The sequence below is a fragment of the Merops nubicus genome, unplaced genomic scaffold (assembly GCF_000691845.1).
Source record: "Merops nubicus isolate BGI_N331 unplaced genomic scaffold, ASM69184v1 scaffold1343, whole genome shotgun sequence".
Lineage (NCBI taxonomy): Eukaryota > Metazoa > Chordata > Aves > Coraciiformes > Meropidae > Merops > Merops nubicus.
This window is the reverse complement of record NW_008596691.1, coordinates 68888-77977: the sequence shown is the minus strand read 5'-3', so window position 1 is coordinate 77977 and position 9090 is coordinate 68888.

The window sequence follows — 9090 nt, the reverse complement described above, 5'->3', positions numbered from 1 at the left end:
AAAATAAAATAAAATATAATAATAATAAAAAAATTATAAATTCCACCATCTAAAGTGGAATTTTTCAGTTGATTTTTTTTTTAAAAGGACATTTGTTTCTTGACTTTGTTCACAATCACACACAAACCACAGCATTCTGAATAGCAGCATCATTGTATCTCGATGAGCATAAAGCTTTGTCATCATTATACAATATTCTGTAATGTTATCATAGTCTCACTAAAAGCCTATCAAGAAAAAGTTACTAAACATGAATGTCAGCTTTTATTCACTGAAGGTTAAAACCTTCCTAAACCCCTTCATGTCATCAGCCCTGCCACCAGCATACAGATTAATTCTCTCTTCTTTTATCACAAAAACACCTTGCAAAGAGGACTCGAAGCAAAGAAAAAAGAAAAAGAAAATAAGGTGAAGCAGACAAAGTATAGTAAAGTTGCTGCAGAAGTCTCTCTGTGCTAACAGAAGCTGGTTTTATTGGAGCCTCATGTTTGGCTCAGTGGTCAAATAGGCTTCACCAGTGTGAGTGCCTCCAGTTAACTGCTGTATTAGTACCTTAAGATTTGCACAGGTTTCAGAGGTGCTGGCCCCATGAAATGCCAGTTTCTGTATGGTAAGAACTGCAGCACAACCCAAAACTGACTGGGCTGTTCTGAAGTAAGATACAATTATGAAGAACAACGCTAAGACTCACACACAGCAAGGAAGGATTTAAGAAAACTGTACAGCAAAAAATACACCTGCAAGAAGTTGATTATCAATTTCCCCTTACTGGCAGATGTTTGGAAGCCTCATTTTTAGTTTCATGTCTGGCAGACACAAATGATTGCAAGTTCTATTTCCCCCTATGTAATAATGACAGATTTGCAAATACAGAATTAGCATTACTAGTAGAATGGGAATGAACTCTATATACGTATATAATACCTACATTTCTAGGGCAAAAGCACAAATAGGTGGAATATGCTCAATAAGGGCTGAAGCTACCTGGCTTTATCCTCCGTTTCAGAGCCTTCACCCGCCACAGGGGAATGTGAAAGAACAGGTTAAACACGTCCAGGAGAGAAGCAACAGCAGCAAACTATAAAGAAAGCTATGTTGCAGTGCGCCTCTTGGAGACAGAGGTTTCTGTTGCCTCTTTGTCCCCAGACATGGGCACACATCCAGAATGTTCTACCTTTCCCAGGTTGTGGTTGGCTTAGCCACCACAAGACCTATCCCCTAACACCCATTGGACCCCTGACCTGTAGGTAACCCATCTGTGTATCCTTACAGGACAATGCCTTTGTAAACCCACCTACCAACCTGTTAAAAACCCCTGGCCCCAAGGCCACATGCTTTTTCGCTTCTCCCCTGGGGTGGGTGCTGTTTCAGTGCCTGCCTCAGGTGTTTTTTGTTTGTTATTTTCATGTTATTAAAACCTTTTATTTTGGAAGACAGCGATTGTTGCCCATCCCTCCTTTAACCGCCACTGTCCTCCTCTTTGCTGCAGACCACCCTGGAAGTACTACTGGGGTCCCGCTGGGGGTGTTTTCTTCCCGGGAAAAAACAGCAGATTTAAAACCCCCTGCAAAATATATTTTTGCTTAGTTATAAAGCTATGCCAGCCTTTTTCTATATTGTGAAATATGCAAAAAAATTGTAATCCCTGAAGTACAAACAGTCCATTCTACCAAGGAGTAAGCATGTGTATATCTAGGCCGCTGTATTGCTAATACAGAGAAACTACCCTTTTCCATCTGTTTCGTCTGAATTATTTCAGACTGACCCTTCCTGGGGACCTAAGATGACAAACTCTGATGTATGCATGTGTACTCTGGAGTATTTATACTTCACAAAGCTCATCTCACTCTTTATGCCTAATATATCATGCAATTTCAAAGGTGTTTGCATACGTGAAAACTATTCATGCATTTCAAAAGGCTGGCCAGATGTGTCATACCAAAAAATCAAGTAAACTAAGACAGTTCATGTTTGACTACTGCACACTGTTAAGCTTATGATGGAAAAAAAATCCCAGTAAAACTGCTTTCAGACATAGCACGTACTGGTTCTAAAGCTGTACAAATACACACACATTGTCCCAGGTTTCTAAGCAATGATTCTCTAAAAATACAAACCAACTCACTCTTCATTGTGATAAATGTCTCTTAAAAACCATCATGAACTCCTGAGTGCACAGGGTGGGTAATGAAGCCCGATAACTTGGTTTCAAATGTTTTGCCCAGTAAACACCAATTCTTTTATCTGTGACACAGCTGTAGACTTATCAGGCATCCAGCCTTTGTCTTGGCTTTATCAATAAGCACAGAACAGATCACCACTGAACACTGCGGAGGCTCATAAAGTGCCCACTGTATCCTGTGGGATCTTCTATTTTCAAGTTACTGCTTTTAAACACGCTTCTTGAAATCACATGCAGCAAGTGAACAGCTTAGTTCATGCTGCCTGGTGCTTTTTCTGACACATATTTTCCCCAGAAAAACAAATCTCTTACTCCTACCCATCACTGCCCTCATAGTTACCTCAAAGGTATCACCAGACTTATCAGAAGCTTTGTTCTCAATATATTTGTTGCCTCATTAATGCTCAAAGGATTGACATTTGCCAGCAGTCCAGTAAGCAAATTGCTGAAATCTTCTTTTTAAAAATTCAGAGCCACATTCTCATTGTGTGCTGAAACATTTCATGCCCTTAGAGAAAAGAGCTCAGTATCTTTTACATATTATATAGTTTGTTTTTCTGCACTCTATGCAAAAAGGCTGTGCAGACCTATGAGACAGGAAATCTCTGATGACAGGAATTAAAGATCAAAAAGGAGATTTATAAATATACCAAGGATTTCAAAATTTGCCATCAAGAGCAACTGTTGATTCTTTGTATATCCTGACCAAAGATTTGGGATTCTCAGTTATCCTGCAATAACGTGGATCCATTTCAGACACTGGAGAAGGGCTGAAGCAAGGGTAGTGTTAATGGTAGAAATTCAAGTTGTATTTGTTGTTTCTCTGATTATACGGCTTATCCTCCCTCAGGTAATACAATGTCATTGCAAGCATATATACATTATAGCTATATCTATATCTGCAACCTCGTTCTCATTGCTCACAGCAGACATTTTATCTCTTGTAACTCTAGTCCTAAGCATGTATGTGGAACTCACACAATTTAGTCTTGAAAGAGAGACAAATGTAAAATTCAGTGCCTTGCAATTTGTTTGGAATTAAAAACCCAAGCTGTGCTTCTTCATGTGAAAACCAGAACTGAAATACTGATTCCTGAGGTCATTACAGCACCACAGAAAGAAAAGGAACTACAGTCCACTTACAGAAACTTTAAAAGGAAGGAACTTATACGTTCTAGACAGTTGAAGTTATAGCAATTAATATACCTGGCCTTCTCAATAAAAGCAAAAAATTAAACTAAGTACATATACTCTGCATCCTACCAGCCTGTTTCAGAACTCTTGTCTCAGGAAAAGAAGTTTTTTTTATTACTTACAAATATTAGAGCCAGCCCAAACTCCTACCTACAAAACCTTCATGAGACGAATTGCCTTTTGCCATCTATGAAACAATTACTAATTTATGAAACAAAGTATTAGTTAGAGGAAAGTATGTATAGGTTTCTACACTGACATTTTGCAAGGACTGGTGGTGTGTGTTTGCGTAACTAGCAGAACTTCAGCTGTGCTAACGACCTGTATATTATTATGGAAGCACCCCAGCAGTAGTGTAGTGGAACACATGGCAGGATGAACTGGCAATATTTGAGGTTAACGGCGCTGCTCATATTCAGCTGTAGAGCTGAATAAAGAGGTCTGGTAAAGCCTGAAAATGTGAAGAAGTCCAGTAGATTTATGCCTTTTCATCCTTCCAAAACATCAGAAGCAATAACCTCTCTGGTATAATTGTCATGCTGTATTCAAGAAACGTTTGACCCCAAAAGAGAGCTACTAGTCTCTTTCCATCCATCAGTTAGAGGGACAGAAAACTGCATCACACTGTTAGGTTGTGCTATAATCTCTTACGATACTTACACTCAATACAGGATTATAGCTTTTCTTCCTGTGTCCTACCATGTGTACTACCATTAAACATTTTTCACTATCCCATTCGTATTGCTTTTCTTCTTCCTTTCCTCAGATCCCTGAGCAAGAAGCTTTGTTCAAGTGAGACTCTCCTACTACAGAGAAGTTGTTCTCTGCTTATGCACAGTGCCACTAGGCAAACATATGCTTTCAGCAAATTTTACAGAAACTAGCTAAATTCAGGACTAATGCATATGTCATCTCTTAACTCAGATACGCTGTCTGTAATTTATAGTCTGCTTGAAATTATAGCCATATAAGCGACAGAGAAATTTGCCTTGGTAATTCTAGCATTTTTGATAGAGATCATTAGTACCACATCATTGAATAGCTCTTGAGTTAGTACACATCTGTTTATTTTTGCTTGTCAGTTGAATGCATTAGAAAGCAAGAAGCACCATCAGAGAACAGTCTTACGGTCTTAGTTAGGCTATTTTACTAGAACCTTTACTTGTCAAGTATAACACACAGAGGAAATCCACATACTATGCCTAAGAACAGTAACGAGGTCCACGAACAATCTGTAGCCAAAGTAAGAGATGAAAAGAGAAGCACTTCTGCTTAACCACCACCTCTGCCACCCCAGTAAGAGGTCATCACACCGTGGGATACAACAAGCCCTTAATACTGCCTGTCCTGAGGGAAAAGCAACGAGTAAAATACTCATACTTCAGCTCTCTAAATGTCTAGCCAGAGCTCCACACAGAGCCAATATGATGTCCTGGTTTGAGTTAGAACAGTAATAATTATAGATAGTGTGCCATGTTGAGGTGCAGAAAGTAAAAGGCTGCACCTGAGGGGAGGAGCATACAGGAGAGGTGACCCTGAACTGAGCAGTGGGGTATTCCATGTAAATGTATGTATTTGATTTTATTGTTACCATTTTCATTAAAAGTGTTAAGATCTCTTTCCAGATCCGTTTAGCCCTCTTCACAAAGGGGATAAGAGACAGAGACAATAGCATCTGTCATTCAACTAGTGGCCGGCCCAGACTCTAAACCTTGATGTACGAGTTATAATGATGAAGTAGCTTTCTAATTCATTTCACTGTTCACCTAACACACAGGGCTTGTGTTTCTCCAGTAAGAGCCTACCACATTAGAAGCTGAACCATGGTTGTTCTTCACACACCTCCCAGCTCACAGACACTCAAGAAGCCACAGTATGGAGCTCAACCTCCAGGTTTTGGTACATTTTCTGAAAACAAGATGAGCCCAAACAGAGTGGGGTGAACTACAAATGAAGGGACCACACTCCATATTACCTAGACCCCTGTTTCCTTAGCACCTTTATGAGCACAGGCCAACTGTGGAAGTTAGACCTATCAAGGTATTTTTATCTGTCCCGTAGTGTTGCTGAGACAGTTTTCAGTGATGCATTAGAACATCCAGACTGCAGATTAAGAAGGCAGCAGGTACAGAAACATCTGAACTGCCATACTGTTGATTTGGCTTGGTCTGTGTCCTGGTTTGAGCTAAACGGAACTAATTCTGTTACCTTCTAGTCATGTTCCTTGCAGTTCCTATTTCACTGGAACTTTTTATTAGTTCACTATTCATCAATGCTTCCAAACCATTAAGACAGTTTGATAAGAATCAGCCCTATAACAGAATCTTGTGGCTTCTTGCTATTAAACTTTTGCTGGGTTAGAAATTGCTTGTTCATCTTCTCGCTTTCAGAGCTCTCTGCTGTTTAGATGCTAGAATTTAATCTGGCTGCACAGCCACCCAACTTCCTCACCAGCCTCTGTGCCACAGCTTTCTGGAAGTTCAGCTCTTCTCATTCAGACATGCTTTCAGCATTGTGCTTGCCAAGCCTCAAGAAAGAGGTACAAATAAATTTGATTTATGCATAGGCATTTCAGGAGGTCCAGGAGGTAAAGGAACTGCTGCAGAGCAAAACAACTCTGTTTGTAGGGCTCTGGGACTGATTTAAAACGTGAGGCAATATGCAAAAATGCTGCACAGATGAGCATGGCCAGTAGCAAAAAGCTAGAAGACAATTCTTGGGATCCAGGGACTATGGACACATGCTGCATTATAGCATCATTTAATAAAGTGCATAAATAGCCTTGAAGGCAGGTAAGAGGATATAGGACTCTCACTGCTTCCTACACCTACAACTGTTGGATTAAACAATCTCCTGCAAGTTTTACCCTGACCAGAGTGCTAGGTGGCCTGTATGCAAGGATTTAATTTAGGTATTTAAAAATGGAAAAACACAAGCGCTTATGAACCAGCAGGCGCTTGCTAAATACATAGGTAAAACAAAAAGCAACTTCTGGTAGTGCAGAGTGGGAAAATACAGGGCAGAGCATTTCAGCAACTGACTGAGACAAAAGTGTTTTGCTGCACAGAGAGTTTATGTCTGTGTGCTCCCTTGCACACCTGTCTGATGTTTAGAGATTGGGAGAGGGAATCATCAGGGTGAAGGTGATGGTTTTAGGTCTCTAATGGAAGTTCAGTGAGTTAGCAGCCATAAGCTGTGCATGCATGTATGAAATACCACATTCCTGATGTATGAAAGTTTCTAGTTTTCCAGAGCATCCTGGAGAAATGGGGAAAAATACCTGTAAGATACTTTTGTAAATTACCTTAAAAAAAAACCAAACCCAAACAATTAATAGAATATTTCCCATTGAAAGAAAGATTACTTGGTTTAGTATAATTGAAGAACAACTTCAGAAATTATTCATAGCGTATTTTTGAAACATTGCCGTGCAGCAAAATAATCGGATGTACACTTTGCTTAGAATTTACCTGAAATTGGAATCAGCAATTCCAATTTTCTAAAGCTGGTAAGTTAATGGATGTCACAGTTTAGGGTCAGGGCCCCCAGACCTGTTAGAGGTGTTCTCTGTTAACCCCACTACCACCCCAAAGGGAAAGTGAAAGGGAATAAAGGAGAAAGACTTATGGATTAGAAAAGTAAAACAGCTTTAATGAATGTGACGATAGCCCACAGTCAGTCTCCATTCCCCACTGGGCTTTCGCACTGGCCATATAGGACTGTTAAAGGGTGAGTGAGTGTTGCTAACCACCTTTGACCCTCTAAGGTGACAAATCAACTTCTGGATAGGAGCTACAGAGTCTCTGTTAGTACAGTATTGTTGTTAATGCACCCTTTCAGTAGCAACTGGCACTTTTTGATCTACAGCTCTCATCCCCCCCACAACAGCAGACTCCTCTGGAAGCCCAGGAACAAGAGCCAGCTGCATGATGTCCTCAGTCTCTACAGCTGCTGTACCAAAGACCCATCGATACTCTTTTGGGTCCCTAAAATGCCCTTTCCTGAGGAAGTCCATGCCAAGGATGCACGGGGCATCTGGACCAGTCACTACAGGGCGCTTTTCCCACGTACTCATGGTGAGGCTCACGTCAGCCTCTAGCACAGTCAGTTCCTGAGATGCTCCCGTCACCCCAGTGATAGTGACGGACCCTGTCCCTCTGTAATTTGATGGCAACAGGGTTCACTGTGCACCAGCGTGCACCTGGGCTCTGTACTTCTGTGGTTCAGAGGTGCCAGGCCATCGAATCCACACAGTCCCATGAACTCTGTTGTCCCTCTCCTGCGCCCGGTCGGGGGCAGGCCCCTCTCATCCCGCAGGTAGTGCCCACTATTCAGGACTGGGTTTGGGTGGTTTACCAGGTTCACGCGGTTCACCGGGTTTGGGTAGTTCAGAGGGCTGACAGGATGTAGGTAGTTCATGGGATTTAGATGGCTCACAGGGCTTGTGTGGATGACACTCACGAGACTTTCCTCTGAGCTACTCACATGTGAGTCTGAGGCTGGTGTGCTTGGGCCAGATGGCTGCTCAGGGTGGACCGGAGCAGCCTCCCCTCTGGACACATTTTCTCTTCTTTCTGGTTTACCTTTTAAGTAGAGCACTTGTGACCATAGGTCAGAGGTAGGTTTTCCATCCCATCTGCTCGTTTTCTCTCCAAACTTAGGCAGGAGAGAGCACAGAATATGTCATGACATGAACAGTTCCTGTTTAGCAGGTCTCACAGGAGATCATCTTCGTCCTAATGGCTTCAGCACGGACCCATTCAGGAGAAGAACAGGATCTATTCTCCCTCCTGTCTAACAGTTTTTTCAACTGATTTCTCCAGGGCTGATACACAGGTCTGTATGGGACCAGAGACACTGTCTTCATCCTGTCGTGCCCTGCAGCCACTTCAGTCACTGTTGGTACCTCACCATCTCTTCTCTGGACCATTGTTGACAGCAAGTGGGAACACAATGATGGTGCACTCTGCACAAACTTCCCCAGCACAGGTCGCTGGTGTGGCATTGCATCAGGGTCCACTACTTGCCCGTCACCGTAACTGACCTGCTGCACAGCTAATTCTCTCAGGTAGTTAATTCCTCTTTCCACAGAGGTCCATTTGCTCAGGCAGCATTCGGGTGTCCCGGGTCTTTGCAGCGGACTGGAGCTGCCTCCAGAGGCTGACGGTGTTGCTCTTTCTCACAAATTCTTGGTTGATGCCTCCATCTCTGGACAGGGATCCTAACTGCCTGGCTTCCCCACCATCCAGGTAGATGCCCTTGGCCCCATTATCCCAGCACTGACTGGAGCAGCCAGGTGCTAAGTGGCTCACATTCACGATGGCTAAAGTCTTTTCTCACAGTTCACAGCTCCTTCAGAGGTGAAGGTTTAGTGGTGGCCCCAGAGTCTGGTGACTCCCCATCTGATGGGTTTACTTTGGAAGGACCTGCTCCTGGATCATCTGACTGTTGGCCAGCTGCTGGAGGACCCGCCCCAGCATCATCCAACAGCACTGGGTGATCTGTTTTTGTGAGGTGTTTCTTTCCCTTTGCAGGGGGGTCGGGCTTTGCATCTGCTTCCAGCTGCCACTCTGATTCTGCTTGAGGCCCCTCTCCCTGGTCTGTCACTGGGCGTTTGGTTTGTTTCCTTCTCCTCACAGGGGCAACCTGCACCCGTGTGGGTGGAGGGCGAGTGGCCGCAGGGCTCTTGGTGCAGCTGCAGAGCCGGGTGGTGG